This window comes from Lepisma saccharinum, chromosome 3 (genome assembly GCF_977018435.1).
Source record: "Lepisma saccharinum chromosome 3, izLepSacc3.1, whole genome shotgun sequence".
Classification (NCBI taxonomy): domain Eukaryota; kingdom Metazoa; phylum Arthropoda; class Insecta; order Zygentoma; family Lepismatidae; genus Lepisma; species Lepisma saccharinum.
In genome coordinates, this window is record NC_139231.1 from 40,086,351 (window position 1) to 40,110,298 (window position 23,948).

Consider the following 23,948-nt stretch of genomic DNA (forward strand, 5'->3'; position numbering starts at 1 on the left):
CCCGCCTGATCCAAGTTATATGAGAATATGATAATATGTGACTAACTATCGGCCGTGAAGAAGCAAACTGTTGGCAGCGAAGGAACCACGTGATCTGCCTACGAAACTGAAAGTAGTCTTTCTCATTGAGGCCCACTAGCAGAAATAGTAAGGCCGACTTAATGTTCAATTTGCCTCAACCATAGTCACTTACACGCCAGGTGTGCCGGGTTTGAATAGCGGCCTGGGCATGGATGTGCGTTAGTGTCCATTCATCAATTTCATCATATCATCACTCATCCCCATCTTCTGAAATTAGCCAAAAGTGTCACAAAAAGCGAAGTAAAATAAAGGAAATCAATCAATCAATCATATAATCTCCTACGATCCTTCCAGCCTAGGCGTTCGGCCAGTCCGCTTGTTTATTTTTAGAATTTACAATTTCTGCCGCTACTCATCTAATGGCGCTGGTGACCGACCTGTCCACCGCTTACCGAAAGCAGGTGAAGCTATGATTCAGAGGATTGTGATTCAAGTATTTAAGCCTCAGAGGTGGTGAAGTTTGACCGGACGGGCAGGAACAAATGTTGATAAATTAGTATGGGTAGATATAATAGTCATTATACGAGTTATAATTATATAAGCATGTATTATCTATCTTTCTCAGATCCGATTTCTTCGCCAAATTCTTCCCACTTGTATACTCTTAGGTGTTGTTTCAAGACGAGACCGGGAACTAGACAAACTTCTGCGAAATAGAGACGAGGCTAAGACTCAGTGGCGGACCCAGAAAACTTTCAAGGAGGCCCAAGGTATTAAAATGCATTCACCTGATAGATCGTCAATGGTAAAAAAGAAAAAAAATGCATTTCAATTGTGTTTCTGAATTTGTTTGCGGTATCCCTATCGAACCACTGCACCTAGGGGGAGGTACTTTTGCCTTTGGAGTGTTCACAATTTTTGATAAAGTCTTACTACAAGCCCATTCATTCGAGAGCAGATTAACAAGACCTGCAGCGTAAATGGTACGCCTTGTGTTTTCTCAGTTTACATGGTGCAGAATGTCATTACTAGGCACTTACTTTAGGCAAAATCTTAAAAATATAAATGACTACTCAAAAGTCTGCGTCTCACGTACCTGTTGTAAGTTTTTTTTGTTAAATGATGATGCTGTTGCAACATACGCAGATGATTCTCAGCAGGATGAGACGGCTGTGTCCAATCCGAAGTCGGGATAAAATGAACTCGAAGGGAGAGACGGTTCGTGGAACGACATGCACCAGTGGTGGGGTTGATGGTGCGAAGTTTGTTCCCCGCTACCTCATATCACGGTAGGAGGGAATAGAATGTTTCTAATCATTAAACCGCTCTCCCCAAAATGTGACGTCCCTAACAAGTAGTACAAAAAAAATCCTAGGCTGCAGGAATACCAAAAGTAGTCACCGTCGATTATTTCTCCATTTACAATGTTTCCTTGAAACAGCGCATCGGTGAAAAATTTGCGTTTATGTGGATACATTCTCTCAGATTTAACATCGCTGTCTAAATTTTGATTTACATCAATTTTAACAAAGTATTTTCTTTTTTGTAATATCGTAAATTACCAAAAAGAAAGAATCTTCATATGGTTTTAAATATCCTTTCTCCTTAGTCATGTTAGTCACACATCGGCTCATTCCAAAATTTATATCTTCTGAAACGTTGAATGTTCACTGCAATGTAGGAAAAGGCATGGTCACTAAAGCAGAAGAAAATACAATTGGCAGTCATAACGAAACTGGCATCATCGCCACATTTAAACATAGTTCGGAGTTAATGCACTCTACTTGAATTTTTGTGGGGCAGAAAGTGCCTTGTCCCCCTAAAGTCGGCGCCCATGGGTCTATTAGAAATATTAGTTGTACAACATGGTATAAACTCGTCAGTTTTTGCTGTCATCATCATCTATCTTCTGTTCAGTTACTAATTTTGTCCTCATTGTCATAATTTCTCGATTGATTGATTTGGTACATGTTACTTCGCTTTTCCGCCACTTTTGGCTAATCGCAAAGTCAATCTTTCTTGAGGATAATGTATCAAGTTTCGGTATTTGTGGCAGCACCACACATTTTACCTCATTTTCTCTTCCTCTAATTTTCGGTTTCTCGCACTACTTATCCGTTCCCGTCCGTCAATGTTACGAAACAATCTCAAACAATACTTAACAATAGCTAGGTGTGTTTCAGCTACGTCATAAACTGTTGCATTGTGGGATCGAGCAGCCATGATTGAGACAGGTTCTTGTAAACATACGGGATTCAAGCGGGCGGGCGGGAGATTTCAACCTCGTTTACGATGGTACTGTGCTTGTTATACAGAAACTCACGTTTATTCTCGAATTTTCCGAGAAAGAACAGAAGGTGCGCTTCACGGCACGGGACTCGATGATTGTTGATCAGAAGATACCGCGTCGTCTGACTGGCGAAATAAAGTCGTGCCAACATTAACGAACTAAGCCAACATTACAGAGTGCAGTGAACATTTCCTCTCCGGCAGAGGTGCAACCATGAATTTTTCTTGGGGGGTGGGGGGCAAGTACCAGGAGGATAAACGTGTCAATAATAATAATGGTGTTATTATTATAGTAATAATAATAATGGTGTTGTTGTTTTTATTATTATTATTGGCATTTTTCCCTGGTATATTTTCAACAAGAAAATTCCACGAAACGTATTTTTATTTGCATAAAAGTTTGAGATCCAAGGGGGGGGGGATTGCCCCTCTGTGCCCCCTTGCAGGTGCTCTTGGCCGTCTGAAGGAAAATGCAAGAAATATATGAAAACTAATTTCATGTTAAGTATCATTTTGTCCTGCTACTCTTAAATTCTGCTAGCCTTGCCTTTCTTTACTTCATTGTTTGCCCCCTCCTTGCCACCCCTAGAACTGGTTTCCGTCCAAGGGGGGAAACAATGCCCCCTCTGCGGTTGCGCCACTGCTCTCTAGTAAGTTCATATGCCACCTTTGGCTGTGACTTTTAGTACAAATGGATCGATCTGGTAATCATACTTGCAATAGAGTTTCCTTGTGTTTTGGTAGAAAGGTGCTGATACTTCCGACAAGTTTGAGGTTAAAAATGACAATCTTCAAAGTTTAATTCATCTTGATAATTGTATGTTTGTATTTGATTATTTATTATATTTCGATCGTTAACACAAACTGTTATTAATTGTTATTCGATCCATGACAAAAAGTGCTGGTAGTAGGATTGCCACCTGTTAGAAAAAAACCCTGCTATCAAAGTATCCCAAATTGACTGATTGATTTGGTTTATTTTACTTCGCTTTTCTGCCAGTTTTGGCTAATCGTGAAGACCAGGCTGAGTGATGATATGTTGAAACTGATAAAGCGAAACTCATAAAGAACAACCATGTTCAGGCTGGTATTGGAACGCGGGACCCCTGGCATCGTAGCTATATTGTTAAAGAAAAGAGTGACATTACTGTTTTCGAGCACTTCAACATTTTAAATTACAGCGCTCCAACAAACCTTAAGAGGAAACAGAGACGATAATGGCAGAGGCTCGGAATTTACAGTTAATCTGTACTGGATGTAAATGTTTCAGCAGAATCCAAACCATTAATAAATACGAAAACAAATTGATTCTAGGTAGCTGGGTCAAGTAAATAAACACACGTGAACTGCAGTTGGCCAATGGTTTAGGTCCCTTTTCATTTCGTTATTGTCGAGTTCGTATGTATCTACACCGCAAAACTTCGCTTATCTTTTTCTGTCGCAAAGAGTTTGAACATATGAAAAATTACCGCTATTTCCAGATGGCACGACATTGTCATTAATTTTATGCATTGTTACCGACATTTTACATAGTACTAACAAACGTACAGTTGGCGGAGGTGTAACGAACGAACAGTACGGCATGGGTATTTCCTTGCAGACGTCAAACAACTTGGCCGCGAACATGGCGGCGGTGCGAATCCTGACGACACATGAAACCCAACTATAACAACAAAGCGCGATCAAAAATACAGCGTCATTACTTCACCTACACACTGTAAAGGCCAACAATAACAGTCAACCGAATAGGACAAAAACAATGTCGCTAATTAGCCAGGCGGCCGCCGTCTAGGAAATAACTGTAAAACGAATTACGTAAATTTCAAAACACAAAAATTAAGTCCTTTTTCCACCCATCTAAACTTGACCCCCTGGTCCGGGGCCCGTAAAGCCTATGTCTAAATTCTGCCCTGCCGGGACGTATGGGTCACAATAGATATTCTTGATGAGAAGGGGGTTGGTAGAATACAAAGCATTTCTGTCTGAACGGTCCTTCACTTGATTTCACTAATGTTAGCAGCGAGTTTCTCTTAAGTTCACAATACGACCTAAAGATGGCCCTGTAAGATAAACTTATTCTACTATCTTTGAGTAGCATAAAGTTTTTCATATATTATAAAATACAGAGTGTCCGAATTGAAATTGCGTAATTTTAACATACTGTAGTACCGCACGTATTTAATGCATTCAAAATATTTATACAACAATGAATACACATAAGTATGAAATTTTGTTTGTGCAATCAGTAAATTTCTGTGTGTGCCCCACGAGTGACATGGAGAATTTCGAGGCGATACTCAATTTCTCTCCAGGTTGCCTGCAGCATCTGTGGCGTAACTGTCTCAATAGCACCGCGAATCCTCTTCCAATCAATTTTTAAGGGAATTCCTCATTCAATATGTTCCGGACTGCCAAATGACAGTGTAGAGGTGCTCCATTCTGCTGGAAAAGCAGGTTTTGGTGTCGATGTGTTATCTGAGGGAACACAAAATTGTTTAACATATCAAGATATGTTTCACTTTTCACCACCTGGAACGATACAAAATAAACTAATCCTAACTATTCATTACCTATTTAAAATTTCCACAGATAAGCTACCATGTATCACCTATCACACTGTTCTTGCCTGTATATTATGTTTAATATAAGCATTTGAAATTAGGGCGTTTCAATTCGGACACCCAGTATTGTGAATCATATTTATTCAATATTTCGTGCAACTGCAAATAATAATATAAATAATATTTAGTAAACACTAATAAATATAAATAATGTTAATAATAAACATTACTCAATTATAGAAAATAATAGGAAAAGTAATATAAGAATGCATCATTATACGGGATAATGTAATTCCGAGTTCTCAGTTTGAATTTACCAAACAAATCTATATTTACGTGTGCTTATTTCTATTTAAACGAGAATTGAAAATACTATATCCCAGAATTATATCGTAGTACAGAAGTCATTAATACCTTCACGACCACGGCCCAAACTCAGGTCTACTGCGTACCATTGCCATTGCTCTATCAACTTATTACATACAGAATTGTATTTTGCTTAAGAATGAGCTTACTGCTTTCGTTCAAGCCACGAACAGGATTTTAAGCTTTTCACAAAACTTGATTTGCTGTATAAAGCAAAGATGTAAATAACCTTTTTACAAGTTTTTATTTCTGAACTTCTAATTTAACGATAAACAATTATGATGAGGAGGCCCTTGGTAAGTTTCCTTCACCTGATTTACACGGAAAGATCGAGATACAGGAATTTACAGAGAATGCCCTGGTTGTCTAGGTAAAGTTTCTAATTAATTAACCATGCATATCAACTAACACAAGATAGAAGCAATTGTAACACACTGGAAAATATTACTCACGGTTATGTAGATCAGCGCTGTACTTTTATCCTTATAATGACCAACGCTAATAAGGCCATATATTGAGAGCTCTCAAATATAAAAATCATTGAGTACTTATATTCTCAACTTCTGGTTAGCACTTCCTCTTCATTCCACCTGTCTGTATCCTGAAAAAACTTGCGGAATATGCCACCACTCGACGATCCATCACACTGCAAGTCTTATCATCTTTAAAACTACGAGTTCACCATTCAAGTTCCTTTTTGGGCTCAAACTAACTATGCCCTTTTTAGTTTCACGATGACGAAATCTAAAAATGTCATCAGCTCCAATCACTGCAAACGTTTGGCGTTTTTTCAGCAACGCGCGCGTGAACATGAATCTCTAGCACGAGACGTCATAACTCACTTTATCGCAGACTGCATTCTTGCACCAATAATCCAGCACTGTCTATTATTTAAGAGGGGATTAAATCTTTTTAATCCTCATTCGTTCAGGAGGAAATCCAAGTCCTACAACAATCGGTTATGAGCTGAACTGCAGAGCCAGATATGGTTTCACCTGATTTCTAGCTGCCGTTGTTTTTAACCTGTTTACCGAGTCGTCTAGTTCGTTGATTTCGAGTCAAGTAGTGTATTTGGTGTCTGCACTACCTTCGGAACCGGTGCAAGTTTGGTGTATGGTCACGTGGTGCATGCTAACTAATCAAATGACCGTTTAAAGCAGCAGACAGGCATTTGTTGGATCTTCTGAACTTCAACGCCGGTTTCCGTCGAGTTGGTTGAACGTCATTTCCTTGCACCACCCTGACACTGAATACACCTGCACTGCACCGAGTGTCAAAAAGTGCAGCCAACTACACGGGGCTATTTTTTCTGGATCAAAGGTACCGTTGAGAACTGCATCGTAGCCATGGAAAACTTAAACACCTTTTCTTCAAGCGACTGACCTTGGGAGCCCACGTTTTGTCGCTAACTTCCCTCCAAAAATTCAAGAACGTTAAATATTACGTCTCTGCTTTCGCTATGTACAGTTTATTCCTTTCACTATGAAAGCAAACCATTTCCACTAAAACAGGAACGAGCTTTTGACAGTGCAACAATTTTTCAATGCACGAGCAGGCACAGCTCACTGATCCACGGTTTCCCTGCGCGGGTTGATATGATAATTCGACTACAGCGCCACAAGGGCAGTTTATTTTGACCAAGCTGCACTAAGCAAAGACAATGCAAGACATTGTTTAAAGCATGCGTTTCGCTTTCAGAACTTGATGAACTATGAATCGGATCAAGGGCAAGCCTAATTATACAGGGTGTCGCAAAACTCTTTCAACAACGTTTGGGTGCTGGTAGATATCATAAAAACAAGTAACTTTTCCCTATAAAGTTTACCTCGAACGTTTCTGAGCTATAAGCGCTTAAAATCTATTCTGTACGTATGCAACCCAACACAGCAAACGCTTGCTCTGACATCACTAACAGAGGCGCGTGGCAGGGTTGCCACTGGCGTTCCTCGTTAAGAGAGACGACTTGAAAACAACAACGAGGCAGCAAACACATCATGTTGAGACTACTTGAAAACAACAACTTCGGATTCTTGCCTGAGCAAAATTCAAAACATTAATGATACTTGAGATGTTGTAAGAAGCATTGACAGTATTTATAAACTGATCAAGACAAATAATGGGCAGACTGAAATTCAAGATTACGTACTCATTCTAAAATATCTCCATAATTGATCGATTGATTTGGTGTATTTTAATTCGCTTTTCTGCAACTTTTGGCTAATCGCAAAGATGAAGATGATATGGTGATATGATGATATGATGAAATAACAAATGACACCAATGTCTAGGCCAGGATTTAAATCCGAGACACCTGGCGCCGTAGCGAGCTTTGATAACCACATCACCACGGAATGTTTCGTGTATGATGCAATATCAACAATTGCAAGGGACACTCGTGAGATAGGGGAAATCAATGAACTAACAAATGTAAACATGATGTGTTTGCTGCCTCGTTGTTGTTTTCAAGTCGTCTCTCTTAACGAGGAACGCTAGTGGCAACCCTGCCACGCGCTCCTGGTAGTTATGTCAGAGCAAGCGTTTGCTGTGTTGGGTTGCATACGTACAGGATAGATTTTAAGTGCTTATAGCTCAGAAACTAAGAGCTTTCGAGGTAAATTTTATAGGGAAACGTTACTTGTTTTTATGATATCTGCCAGCACCCAAGCGTTGTTGAAAGAGTTTTGCGACACCCTGTATATCCATATCTTCCACAGGTTTCGAGGCTGAGACCTCTGGCCTCGTAGCGAGTTACGATGATCACAGGTTGACAGGAAGGTCTAAGGAAAGGAACGGTTCTCTTATACCTACGTTCTCAAGCGTAATTTGAGTTTGCTTGTGGTTGTGTACAGAGATTCAAGGCCTTTCAACCGATATCCCCACCGCTTGTCAAGATCTTAATCAACCGAAGCGTTTACAGCCGCACGAGGGAGGAATTACACGCTTGCAATATGTTTGGCAAGGTGAAGTTTATCCTCTCGCTAGATTTTTGACGTGACTTGTGTTCGGCACCTCCGAACACGAAATAAATTATATAAGCCGAACACGACTGAAGCGTTGGTTTGGAATCAAGAGCGGCGTTCGGTACCTCTGAACACGAAAAAAACGACATTAACCGAACACAACTGAAGCGTTGGTTTGGAATCGCGAGCGGCGTTCGCTACCTCTGAACACGGAAATAGACGATATCAGCCGAACACAACCTGAAGCTATCGCTGATTAGTTTCTCTTCATCCACCAGGGTACACTGCGTTCACTATACTATCCGGAACCAATGTAAGAAGGTTTAAAGTTTAAAACAGGAAAAGAGTAAAGATGTACCTCATGTCTCTTATCTTCAACTAAATTTTAAGGAAGCGTCTGTAATGCGACAAACGAACTACGGACATCCTGTAGCTCCGTTTTCTCGCCTTTGACGTCAATGGAACCGGCAGAGATCAAAAGGTTGCAGCATACGCGGATGTTTTCTCACAGGAGAAAACTCTCAAAAGGAGGGTAATTTTGGACCATCGATTGCCAATGCAGAAGGAGGAGTTCTTGGGAGGAGTCAAGGAACGTCTCCCTATGCCTAACTATCGGCTTCCGATTTCTCAAAATGCAATCCTGATTTTTCAATATTCCCGCCGCCGGGATTATTCCAGACAGAGCGCCAAAGAGGAAGGAAAAGGCGAAGAGGATTGTCAAAAATAAGAAACGTCTTCCTTCGTTCATTAGCAGGTGTAAAGGTTTCAGGGGGGAGAGTGTGGGATGGTTAATTAAAACTGAAGACAACATTTCAAAGATAAATATTGACGGTAAGTGAACTTCAAAGATGAAAACGAAGTGTTTTTTTGTATATGGCTGGGAAAATTTGTAATCCTTCTCATCAATATGTCGAGGAAAAGTTACAGTGGTATTTATAGCTCCTGACTTTGCTAAAAAGCATTAGCAAATGTTTGTGACGTAGCTTTTCGAAAATGTCCAAAAGCATTCTTGTTTTTCGTTTACATGCCCCTAAGCTAATAGCCAAGAAGAGGATGGATTATAACTACATCATTTAACGGGAAAATCAGAACATTCATGCAGTTGCCCCGATGTAGTGCGAGTTGAATAATCGACTCATGTCATAGTCTCGTCACTAGAAGTTGCGGGTTCGAGTCTCGGCCTGGAGACAAGTTTTCCTTTGTTGTTATATCCATTGCTTATTAAATATTGTAATGGATGCATCAGTAGCTGTACCCTCGAATATTTGAATTATGTACTGAGAAAACTCCTTCTTCAAATCAAGACGCATACTTCTTTCTCTGATTACACTGGTCTGCAATGAAAAATCATTAGAGAACGTAATAAGTGCAGTAGACTGTTTGACACACTGCATTAAAATCAATGTTTATCCCCCCCCCCAGCACGTATAGTTATTGAGATGAGACGGGGTTATAAAATTCACTGGGTGTAACGTCTAGAGATGTGTCAAATCAAACAGCTGATTTATCAGTCGCAGCAGGTGGTACGTCAGTATCTGGTGCAGTGAGCGAGAAGACGGTTAATGTTGCAGGATGTCTTTGTTCTTTCTGTGAGTGTGCTTAGATAGAGACACAACTAACAGTGCCTCGAAAGTGTGTTAATCGCCCAAACACCTTCTGCTGCGCATGAGGGTCCTTCACAACGATAGCCCAGTGACGTATACAATTACACCGGAACTGGATAACATTTATCAGTTGTACTTTGGATGTCCACTGGGGGATTAAGACAAGTGTTGGGCACCTATTAATGTGAGCATCATGTTCAAATGGATTGCGTGACTGGGTGAAAAATAATAAAACCCAAACAAACATCCTCTGCACATAAAACTTTGGTTAGTAAAATGTTTGGAGAAGGCACTGGAAAAATGAACTGTAAAACGTTTCAATACCTTACTGCTAAATGTCCAAATATAAGCACAGCTAAATTGAAAGAAGGGATCTTCGTGGGACCTCAAATCTGAGACATTTTAAAGAATGCGCGTTTGTGGTAATCCTGACTCCTGAAGAAAGGGAAGGTTGGACAAGTTGGCGGTGGGTTTGTGAAAACTTTCTCGGTAAAACCAAGTCTCCGGATTTCATCAAAGGTGTAGATAAACTTGTGTGTTCGTACATGGAAATCGGATGTCACTTAAACTACACTTCCCATTGACGTACACAGGATATATTTCGTATAATCAGAAATTTTCACGCTCAAAAATGGAAATCGGGGGTCATTTCAAGGGATTTTGCATTTACGACTATGGTTTTCCTGAGTTTTTGTCGCTGTTTTTATTTGAAAATATTATTTTTCACAAAATTTCGGAGGGGGCTGTAGCCCCATTAGCCCCATGCCCTCTGCTTACGCCAGTGATACTTCCTGCACTTTCAAATGCATTTCTTCTCCAAAAAACTTGACGATGTGAGTGACGAACAAGAGGAGAGTTTCCAGCACGACATGGAATGCAATAGAACAGCGCTACCAAGGTTTTTGGAATGACTTCATGACGGCAGAACACTACTGGATGTTGTATCTTGATGATTCTGATGCAGTGTGCAACAGACATTCATCACATTTTTTAATAATATTTATGTTGCTGAAATCCAATATTGCTGTATTTGTCAGTCTAAGGACAGTTTCCTTTTCTATAAAGAGGGTTGTTATGAAAATATAGTGGGTGCCAGTAAAAATCTAGATGCAATTTCATGATCAGGATTTAAATCTGATGTAGAAAATTATGGTTTTTATTGCTGATGATAAAAAAAAATGCTTTGTAGACCAGTGTTATAAACAACCTTAGGAAGCATTTTCAAGTTATTCAAAAAATTGTGTCTACTGGAAAATCCAAGTTTCTTTTTCTCTTCATAATAAATTATATTTGGCGATTTTTTTTGCTAAATTTGATAATGCTCTTTTACAGAATATTTATAAATGCATTCTAACAGAATGACTATTTGTGAAAGCAGTGGAAGAATCTTTCGATGATGAACAACCAAAACTGATATTAATATTAACAAAGTTATTGGGGAGAAACAAATTGGTACACTTCCGCTATCATATGAATCACTTGATGTTATTTATGTCAATTCGAAGTTCTCTTCTTGAATTTTAAATAATTTAAGTCCCAGGTTAAATACTAGTCAGGTATTGATGTATCATTGTTATTGTCATTTCAAAAGTTCGTCAATCATCCTCGCCGTCGTGATTAAACCAAGGACCAAGGAGGTACAGAAAGCGGCATAAAAAACTGAAATAAGAATAGAGACCTTAGTGTTTACGTTAAATGGAATCTCGTTTATTACAGTGCATGTTTCAATCAAAAAACACTAAGACGGAATACTATTCCTATTTTGGTTATTTTACGACGCTTTTTCTACCTCTTGGTTTAATTGTAACGATAAGGATGAATGATGAGATGGGGTGTTGCACCAACATCCATATCTGGACAGGGTTCTAACCTGAGATCCCTGGCTCAGTTGAGTATTATGCTGATCTGTCCGACACGGAGGAAGGCAGAACGCATGTGACTCCCGGATGGCGTAGTAATGAAGGGGTTCCGGGTTCGATATCTGGTACTACAACATTGCACATTGTTTCAGATCCCACTTTAAAATGTAGGCATAGTCCTGAGTAGCCTATCTGAGCATAATATGGACTTAGTACAAAGTTTTACAAAATGTTTGTCACAACGGTACTACTTATACCCGTGACTGTACAAATAGATACCCAGGAAGTGCTTTCCAGCTAGTTTATGCATCTCATTCTCTTCCGCCCACACTTTAGGTCCGCATTAAACAAAGCTTGGAATAAACGGCGACCCACATGTGAACCATCCTCTACGGAGAGTCACGGGAGATGAATACGGAACAATGGCGGAGTAAACTTGTGCGTTTCGATTGGTCAGTGTGAGTGAGCTCTGCAGAACCACAGTCGGCATCCTAAATCCGCGGATTACATCACCATGGTTACATAAAGTGATAGAGCCCTGTAGCAGGCAGCTGTCGTTTGTGTGATGTACGCCTGGTCAAAGTACTGACGCCTCTCGGATCAGGGAAAGGCACATCCGTCAGCTCTTCAAACAAAAACGACCTGCTGCGGAAGTGATATCAGTAAACGTCAGACTCACACAAGTTAAGAGAGGAAATATATGTTCCCTTTTTTGTGCATGTACACTCTTTCATCTGACAACCCTTCCAAAATAGGCAAAACAGTTTTAGGGAACATTATTTATGTTCTACTATAACTGCGTAATTGTTATAAAAACGAACTCTTTTGCAATCCTAAACCAGAAGATTTATTTCCTCAACAATATATGTTTTCCACTTGTGTCAATCCTGGGCAAGATCCACCTCTCTTGTAACTGTAATATCATCATAGTATAACATAGCATCTTGGTCCTCTAACCTTTACAAAACTGCAATTAACGACTGTACCGTGCAGGTTTTACATACGCACTCTCAACTCATACGCAATTTGTTCAAGGTTTTAAACCATGGTGGGCGTAAGACGAGCATTTCTATGTACCGCTGCCTGTGTGAAAAGACACTGACACCTGTTCTCCAATCGGAGTCTGAGTGCCGAACTGGGCTCCTTTTAAAATTGGGGAAAATATATTGGTCTCGGTTTGATTTTACACATATATTCACATCTTCAAGGTCCAACCCTACAAAGCCAGTGATAATGGGTTCGAATCCCAGTTGATACGGGGTTATTTTATCGATTCCATCATGTCACTAATCATCCACAAAACTCCAACGTTACGATTAATCCATAGGTAGAAAATGAACCTCAATAACCAAAAAACAGTCAATCTAACTACTTTTTGTGTATACATGAATATACATGGTAGGTAAACTATTCAATATACATTTTAAATTGTTTATTCTCATATCGAAGTTTAATTTTTATTCCCCCTAAATTTAAGACAAAGTGCCCTCAATGATCAAACAAACCGGGAATCCCAACCGACTCTGCCTAACAAACCGGGGATCGCAAACGACTCTTGCCTTAAAAAAACCGGGGATCCCAAGCGACTCTGCCAAACAAACTGGGGATCCAAAGCGACTCTGCCTGACAAACTGGGAATCCCAAGTGACTCGGCCAAACAAACCGAGGATTCAAAGCGACTCTTTCCTAACAAACCGGGGATCCCAAGCGACTCTGCCTGACAAACTGGGAATCCAAAGCGACTCTTACCTAACAAACCGGGGATCCAAAGCGACTCTGCCTGACAAACTGGGAATCCAAAGCGACTCTTGCCTAACAAACCGGGGATCCAAAGCGACTCTGCCTGACAAACTGGGGATCCAAAGTGACTCTTGCCTAACAAACCGGGGATCCCAAGCGACTCTTGCCTAACAAACCGGGGATCCAAAGCGACTCTGCCTGACAAACCGGGGATCCAAAGCGACTCTGCCTAACAAACCGGGGATCCAAAGCGACTCTTGCCTAACAAACCGGGGATCCAAAGCGACTCTTACCTAACAAACCGGGGATCCCAAGCGACTCTGCCAAACAAACCGGGGATCCAAAGCGACTCTTAGCTAACAAACCGGGGATCCAAAACGACTCTGCCTGACAAACTGGGAATCCAAAGCGACTCTTGCCAAACAAACTGGGGATCCAAAGCGACTCTGACTGACAAACTGGGAATCCCAAGCGACTCTGCCTGACAAACTGGGAATCCAAAGCGACTCTTGCCAAACAAACTGGGGATCCCAAGCGACTCTGCCTGACAAACTGGGAATCCCAAGTGACTCTGCCAAACAAACCGGGGATCCAAAGCGACTCTGCCTAACAATCCGTGGATCCAAAGCGACTCTTGCCTAACAAACCGTTGTCCCAAGCGACTCTGCCTCACAAACTGGGAATCCCAAGTGACTCTGCCGAACAAATCGGGGATCCCAAGCGACTCTGGCTAAGAACTCTCTCATTCGAAGAAACTCTGGTTAACAAATACAGGATTCAGGTCTAGTATAATTAACAAATCAGTGATCCAAGTCGAGAGCAACTAACACATTCGGGATTCGACTTAAATCTCACCGCGAGACCAGATGACGTCACCGCTGAACAAATAAAGGAAAGCAATTTGTTTGGAAACTCAAATCAATACCTATCAAATTTTTCACGGTATCCGCGTACCACACAGCCGCAAGACATGGAGCGCAGAAACTTTTATAAATTGCATAATAGCGGAATGAGAACGAAAACGCAGGAGAAAATAAAATTGAAACGAGAAAAAAAAAAGGACAACGAGGAAAACGGAGTTGATTAAATCTGCCCCCAAGCGTCTTTGATCTGGAATAAGCTTAATTCCTGCAGACAGTCCTCCTGTTTGCTTATGTTAGAAGCCTCGAGGCGGTTTCACAGCAAAGAGAGAGTGGGAAGGCAGGAGAGGATGTGCAAGAGGACGTGAGGTTTGATTACGAAATCCTCAGAGGACGGGTCGTTTCTTCAAGATACCGCCCGGGGGAGGACGATGAAATCCATTCGCCAACGTAAGGGTCGCGACAGTGGAAGAAGGGGGGAAAGTCGAAGAATTATGTCTTGGATTAGGAACGGAATATTAAATGTACAAACTGGATGGAGGAGTTGTTTCCGCTCTAAATATCACGCGGGTCCTTGTGCTGCATTCCAACAATCAGGTTTGGAACGGAAGGAGAGGAAATTATCTTATCAGACGTGAAATTGGCTTTTTTGGGTGCTTGTCCGATAATAAAAACTTTGCACGTTGGTTACATATTGTGAAACCCGACGAGAATTTGCTGTCTATATAAACTGTAATTCTGAGCTACGTATTTATAAAGAAGTTACAAAAGAATAACCGCGTTTTAAATGCTCATGTTTCGGTGAAGGAACATGTAGTCACCAGCAATACTAATGAGACAGTTAGATCCTGCAAGGCGTTATGTGTGCAGTGGAAAATGTAAGTCATTGTACGTTTTATAGATGGTGTACATGAAAATTCTCAAACTTATATCCCTTCAACACAGAAGCATTCCAACATATCCACTGTTATTGTCGACCACAACGTAGTGTTGCACAATCTGATAGCCCAATTTCTCTTCCTCAACCAAATTTCGTCTTCAAATTAGAAAAATTGTAATATGTGGTGACGAAAATGCAGCATCATTATTAACTAATCCATAGAAAGCATCAAACTACAGAAATATTACGATTGACTGAATGAAGAAAAATAACAGTAAACGAAGACTATTGATATTGTATTCTTCGCGAAAAAGTATTCAAAATATCTACATTTTTACTCAACGTATCCATTTCAATCTCAGTGAAGAAAAGACAACCTTTGGTAAACTTAGGCATACAAAAAATGAACCTCTCGCAGTATCAGTAAAAAATCTTTGCCAAACTGAATCAAACAAAGAGACTCGATCTTCCGCATCTAACATAACACACTCACGCCTAAGAAATCCTTGCCAAAAGATAATGATTAAGCTTAAAACATTATATGCTTTTTTCAAGATACAAGATACAATATTGACCGTACAATTTGATGGTTACTAATTCTTGTGCTAGTTTAGAAAAATTAAGAGATCAAATAACGGAAGGTAATATTAATAAGGTTTATATTCATTCCTATAATTGATCTCAGCCTTCGGAGAATCTTAGGGGATCACATGCTTATTGAAGGTGATGGGAGAATGTGGAGAAGAAGATTATTTTTAAGGTACTTTTGTTTAAAATCTTGGGAAACTTGGGAAGCATATGTTTGTTAGTGATGATCTGAAGATACAATGTAGGATTATATATTTCTGTCACGATTTTAACGCATGTTTACTCTCCTGCTATCCAAGGAAGAGAACAATGCCTAAACCCTTCCCTTCCACGAAAGACGTCGTTGAAAATCGAATTAAAAATTAAGCCAGGGACGCTACACCCCTTTCTCGACAAGTAAGTTAAAAATTGCCGGCAGCGAGGAAGTAGCCACACATAATGAGATTGATTGTTGGCGAAGCAATGACCCGGAATAATCACAAGGCTACGGCATTCGAATAACAATCGGATTTGAATTCGACAGGCGGGGAAGGGAAGGATGAAAGCCTGGTCCATAATGATCTCCTTTGTTATGGTAATCGGAGCGCCGCGACCAACCCTGAAACCATGATATTTTGTATTCGGGTGCCGAAGATCGGATGAGAGGGTCCAACGCTCGAAGGGGTGTCAAAGGGTGGCTGAAATTTACGATGGGGAAACAGGAAGGGATGGAATCCAAAATGACGTGGAGGTTGTTTTCAGAAGTTTGGGTGCTAATCCCCTTCCCTTGTTGGACTCAAGAATTTCGTTATAACTAATGCTGGTTGTTACATCAATATTTTGAATTCCGTATCCGTTCTATGTATATAGATTAAAATTTTCGAGATTAAAATGCGAAAGTGGTGGCAATTTCAGGCAGCTTTCAGTCCTTACTGACTACGCATGCGCGAGTAACATGACTAATTCTTACCATGGCTGTGATGATGAAACGACACACACACAAAGAACACCCATTCTCAGACCGAGATTCGAACCCGGAACTACCGGCGTCGTAGCGCGTTGTACCTACCACTCTGCCACGGAAGTCGGCTAGAACCAATGAAAGTGGTTCTAATATTCTACTATGCTATAACAACATTTTGATCTGGCATCCTACCGTAATAACTAGAGCCCGGATTTATATGCGAAATGCATGTTTCATGTAGCATGCAAAAACTTATGGAAAATACTTTTTCTTTCCGACGAACTTGTAAAGAGTCTTTTGAGACGCATATGATAGCGCATATAACTGCATATTTTGAGTGAATTTTGTTGTGCATGCATATTTCTTAAACTTTGCAGGATAAGTCATATTTCGAATTTTATTGTAACATACTAGCATATTTCATAGTCTATCAAGAGAAAATAGCGTTGAGTTTGTCGCCCACAATCGTTGGTAAATTCACTTCCGACTGCACGGCGATAACCGAATGCCGAACATACCAATTTAATATACAATATACACTATAATTTTTAATTATTTTTTTTCAGCAATTTATGTAGCGCTTTTTAAACAACAGCGATTTAGCGCTTTCTGATGCTTTTACAACTGTCAACTAGGCAATTATGTGGAAAGGGTTTCCGCTGTCAGTATCAAAGCAGTTCAAGAACGTGTAAGTGTTATTTTGTGTTCTGTTAAACATGCCACCTGAAAAATCATGTAAGGCCGTATTGTTGCGTAAATACGTACAAGAATTTGGAAGTTGTGTATTTACAGAAGATGGGTCAGTTTTGTTCTGTGTGGTGTGCGATAAAAAGGTTTCAGCAGAGAAGAAATTTCAAGTTACTCAACATGTCAATACAGCAAGACACAGAGAAGCCCTTCAGAGAAGATCGCGCAGTAAAAAACTGCTTACTAGCGCGTCCACTAATTCAACATCTGAATGCACAGTAAGTGATACATTCTATGTAGATCTGTGTTCTGCGTTTGTGAGTGTTAATATTCCTTTGTGGAAACTGAGCAATGCCCATCTACAATGTTTCCTTGACGGGAAAGAAGGTGCCAGATGAATCAACGCTACGTAAAAACTATGTGCCTGTTTGTTTTAAGGAGGTCATGGGAGAAATTCGGGAAGCGTTGAAGCACGAGAAAATATGGGTGTCTATCGATGAGACTATTGAAGCGGCAGGACGTTGTGTTTGCAATGCTGTTGTTGGTGCAATGAAGGCGAGTGGTAAACCCTACTTACTGAATATCGAGGTGTTTGAGAAAGTGAATCATTCCACAATTGCCAAATTATTTAACGATTCGTTAACTTTGTTGTGGCCAGATCACATTCAGTATGGCAATGTGTTACTGTTTGTTACTGACGCGGCCCCATAAATTATCTGGTTTGAAAGTGTACTACTACTACTTACTCCCTAGCCTTCTTAAACTCGAAGGTTTATGGCTGCAGCAACACAGGCCTTCCATCTTTCCCCTTCTATATACTCTTTTCCATCTCTACCGATTTCCCTTAGGTCCATCTCAACGTTGTCCCTCCATCTTCGTCTTGGCCTTCCTACAGGTCTCTTACCATCAGGTTTCCCAACAAGAATCCTGTAAACTCCTCTTTCCTCTCCCATTCGTGCCACGTGGCCTGTCCACCTAAGTCTTCTTGATTTAATTATTCTAATAATATCTGGACATGAATACAAATTATGTAGTTCTAAATTATGTAACCTTCTCTACTCACTTGTCTACTCATCCCTTTTAGGTCCAAATATTTTCCTAAGGATCTTATTTTCAAATACTCTCAATTTATGTTCTTCTTTCAATGTAAGGGACCAAGTTTCACATCCATATAATACTACAGGCAAAATTACTGTTTTGTATATTTTAACTTTTAGTTTCTTAGATATTAAACGAGAAGACAAAAGTTTATGAAGAGAGAAGTAACATGCATTTCCTGAATTAAGCCTACTTTTTATTTCCTCTTTAATATAATTTTCATTTGTTAATATTACTCCTAAGTATTTGAATTTGGAAACTGGTTCAAACGAGTTGTTATCAATAATTAGATTTTGATTATTACCTAACACTTGGTTTCGGCCTGTAAGCATATATTTAGTTTTCTCTTTGTTAACTTCCAAACCTATCTCTTTAGCAGTTTTGAAAAATATTTTAGCATTATTCTTAATTGTATTCACATCATCCCCCAGTAAGTCTACATCATCTGCATATGCTAACAACTGAGTCATACCATTTAATTTTAGTCCTTCTTTAGTTTATTTTACCTTCCTAACAGCATATTCTAAGGCAAAATTAAAGAGCAATGGAGATAATACATCTCCTTGTTTTAAACCATCATGAATTGTAAATTTGTCAGACACATTAATACCCACACTAATTTTACTTTCTGTTTCACTAGTGCATATTTTTATCATACTAACAAGCTTCTTCGATATTCCAAGCTCTACTAATATATTATATAATTTATCTCTTTTGACCGAATCATATGCTTTTTTGAAATCAATGAATAGCTGATGGACATTTTGATTATATTCCCACTTTTTTTCAAGTGTCTGTCTGATGTGAAAAATTTGATCTGTAGTTGATCTGTTACGTTTAAATCCACATTGATAATCACCTATAATTTCATTAGCATATGGGGCTAGTCTTGTTAAAAGAATGTTACATAATATTTTATATGTTGTTGAGAGTAGAGAAATTCCACGGTAATTATTGCAATTCATTTTATCACCTTTTTTAAACACAGGAACAATTATGGATTCTTTCCACTGTTGAGGGAATTCTTCCTTATTCCATATTAAAAAAAAAAAATTATGAATTTGACATATTATTGAATTTCCACCATATTTAATTAACTCAGCTGGTATTAAATCAATGCCAGGTGCTTTGTTATTTTTTAGCCTTTTAATAGCATCTTTAACTTCAGTCAAGTTAGGTTCTGGAACTAAAGGTTCTGCTGTGTGGACTTCTTTTACTTCTGATTTATCTCCTATATGGACATTTAAAAGGTCATTAAAGTAGTTCTTCCATCTATTTAGAATATCGCTTGGGTCAGCTAGAAAATCACCGTCTTTATCTTTTATCATGTTTACTTTAGGTTGCCACCCCTTTCTAAACTCATTTACACCTTTATATAAATCTCTGATATTTTTATTTTTGCTGTTTGTTTCAATTTCGTTAATTTTGCTTTTCAAGTAATCTCTTTTTTTACTTCTAAACGTGCGGTTAACTTCTCGCTTTATTCTATTATAATTGTTTAGATTTGTATCATCAGAGTTATTTAACCACCTAAGTCTAGCCTGATTTCTTATTTCTATTAGATTATGACATTCATTATCAAACCATGGCTTACTTTTTCTCGGTTTATGGTATCCTATACTTTTTAGCTGCTGATTCTATTGCATTACGTATGTGCTCCCAATTCTTATTTACGTCTGTTTCATTTATATTTTCATCATTATTTAAATCCTGCAAAACATCAAATCTATTTGACAGTTTAATTTGGTAATCTTTCTTAATTCTTTCATCAGTAAACTTTCCTGTATCAAATTTTAGAACTTTTAGATTTTGTTGCTTATGATTTATCACTGAGAGTCTTTCTCTTAATTTAGCAATTACTAAATAATGGTCACTGGCACAGTCAGCACCTCTATGTGTACGAACAATTATGCTAGTATGCCTTCTCTTATCAATGAGATTATGATCTATCTGATTATGAGTTTTACCATCTGGAGAAGACCAGGTATATTTATGGATATCTTTATGTTTAAAAGTGGTACTTTTCACAATTAAATTCTTTGAAAGTTGAAAGTGTTGTATCCTAAATTAGTGCATCTGACTTGTCTTTCACAAGGTCTTCCTCGCGTAGCAGAAATAATCAGATATCAATACCCGGAAGTAGACGCACTTGTATCAAATGTAAAAAAAAAAGTATTTGTGAAAGCTCCTTCGCGAGTACGTCTCCTTCGCGAACTGGCAAAAAATGTTCCGTTACCTCTGCAACCGGTATTAACACGATGGGTCGCGTGGCTAGAAACTGTGTCGTATTATGATTTCAATGAAGCGAAGGCAGTCATATGCTCACTAAAACCAGAAGATGCAGCCGCTATTTGTGTGTCACAGAAATGTTGCTCTAGAAGTGGCATTGAGAACGAAATTAAGTACATACATATCCACTTCTCGAGTATACCTACAATCATTACACAGTTAGAGTCCCGTAATAATCCTTTGCAGCATAATCCTTTGTAGCATAATCCTTTGCATAATCCTTCGCAAACTTTGTCCAGTGAAGCTCACGTTGTTGCCAAAATAGAGTCAGAAAAACTTCGCCAAGTATTAGACAAAAAAAGCCCGGGTACAGAACAATCTGTGACATTGCAAATGTACTGAATCGAGAAAATGTAAACTTGGAAGAGGACCTAACACAGGAGGAAGTTTGGTGTTTCTCAAATGCACCAGTGACTTCTGCTGATGTAGAAAGAAACTTCTCGATCTACAAAACGTTTCTCACTGATAAACGCAGAGGGTTTAGAGAAGAAACCCTAAGGAAAACGTTCATAGTTCATTGCAACAGAGGTCATTAAGGTAAGATGTTTAGGAAAAAATTAATTGTATATTGTTCATGCATATCTTAGTGCATATTTTTTATATTTTTCGTGCATATTTGCATGTATATTTTGCTCTTCGTTTGTACATGGACACACACTCACGAACGCCTACTGTTCTGCAACCCACAACACTTCTAGAGAAGTTCGGTTGCGTGATATGAAGGATAATTTCAAAATTTCTCTGATTTCTTCGACATAGTACGTACTACAGATGATAGTACTTTTAAGGACGAAGGCATCTTTTCCTACTAGTCTATCGTTACGTCCTTTATGTATTTGTTATTTTACGACGCGTTTCCACCTCTTGAGATAATTCAGGACGATGAGGATTCATTAAATGGGTTCATCTGCCACTCCGACAACGGCCTTGTCCGTCATTCTCGAATTTCCATAAAACTCTTATCTCAAGCACAAGATCAAAAGTATTTTACATAGAGTCCTTGCTATTTCATATCATCGAAAACACAAAATCCCTTACTCCTCGCAGGCTACTAGTAAGTACTATTAAACGATTATGAGTTCCATCATTCTATGCGCAACCAAAGCACATCTGTACGAAGAAAACTTAGCTATATGAAGTGAAATTTGGAAATAATTATACAGCTCGCCACATTCAACGGCCACATCTGCGTAAGCAGGGAGAGAGAAGCACTGACGGAGAAAGGACAGATCATGCTTTCGCTAGCTGCAGCTTCAATACAAAGGAGGCGGATTGACTGTCACAGCCACCTGACTATCCACTGTGTACTTCGCAAACAGTTGATTGATTGATTTGGTGTATTTTACTTTGCACTTCTGTCATTTTTGAATAATGATGAAGATGAGGATGAGTGATAATGTGATTCAACTGATGAAGGGACGCTCATACAAAGAACACCCTAGTCCAGGACGGAATTCGAAGACGGGAACACTGGTGTCGTAATACGCGGTGCTAACCACTCCGCCATGGAGAACGTCAAACCCATTATACCGGCGAGCTGTATGGTAACGAAAAATATGTAAACTATAAATTACTTTTTATCATTTTCTTAGTTTTTAATTCGCATGTTTTTGTTTCTTTCCAAACATATCGCCGGCTGAATGCTGTTTTGTCGTATCTCCACTCTTCGTCGAGATAAGTTGTTGACGTTATCGTGTTCCGTACATGTTAATGCGTCACGTTCCGAAGTCTGGTTGTCAGGTGGTATGAATTATCAACACTAATAAAACGATTATGCAAATCGTCTAGTGTATTCCAAATCAAACTTCAATCAGCTCTCCTGTGAAGTTAGTGCAGATGGACATGCGACAAAATAGCATTCATCCGGTCACATGTATAGTTGTACTTGTAACGTGTGGTGCATTTGCCATTTGTATCAATACATACATACATAAATAAGTAACCTCTCTCTTTGCTGTCCACTTCACTATGCCATGAAAACGCATTGGGGACTATTTTTGGAGCCTTCACATTCTCTGCCGCACAGAGGTTCTGCTGTTATCAGCACCAAGCTCTGGATCGCTTTTACCTTCAGGATGTTCCTTAGATAAGCAATGATGAGAATCTAAGTGAACCCTAGAGCCGATTATATGAGTACATTTATAACGAGATTAGACGTGGTTTTAGTATATTGTTCTTAGCTTTGCTTCTAATTACAGTTTGAAGAAGAGATACTAATATCTAGTATTATTATAATTTTAATGTATGTAAGAAAAATTATAACAGGTTATCTTTTCTTACTTTCAATTACGGTAGAAAAATAAGAAACAATTTCACTAAAAAATAAAGGTTTTCCCTGATACGCTAACGGTTTTTGATTAACATGAGAAAACTCAATACAAAAAGTTAACACTAGTACTTTGGATTTTCTTGGCGAAAGGAAAACAAGGAGAAATCTAGTTTCATTTGTTTATAAACAATATTAAACAGATTAACATGTAGGCCTAGTTACGGACACCTAGCCGGGTTTTAGATTTTCGGGTAGCGCTATATTCATCAAACTTTGCAGGGGATTTTCTATCCCAACTAGGCTTGGGGGGTTTAACACACGACAACTCTCGTCACTGGTTATCACTTAGCCACAAATCTGCTGAATGTTTCGTCTTCTTTTCCTGGTGGTTCCTCGATGTCTCGAAGTTGAAGAAATCCCCTCCTCGCAACCTCGGATCCACGATCAGCCCTGGTGTGCTTCGCTGCGACTCACGGTTTCTTTACCCACAGATACAATTAAGTCAATCTAGGATCGCACTGGCTGAGCCGTTTTCCATAGTTGTTACGGTAACGAGTCAGGAAACACATGTTCTGTTCACACTTTCAGTTTTTGCCAACTCACTTCGGCAGATCACTCGCGAACGTGGCTTTTTATCGTCAGAAACTTAACGATCTGCTAAAGGTCTGCTAAAAAAATAAACAGACCGAGTACACTAGTGCTACCACCTTCCAGTCAAAATCTCCGCGCCAACTCCTATAACTTCTCCGCGCGAAAATGCATGAGCACTAATTCATTCCCCCTTTGTCTTTGGGACAGTCTATTCTTTGTAAAAGGCGTGTCTTCATCCTTTTCTACTTCCTTATGTAAACAATCGGTTACACATTAACGAAAAAAATCCACCCGTTATCACCTACACGGGAAATGGACTCTGTCACTGAGAGTCAGATGACCT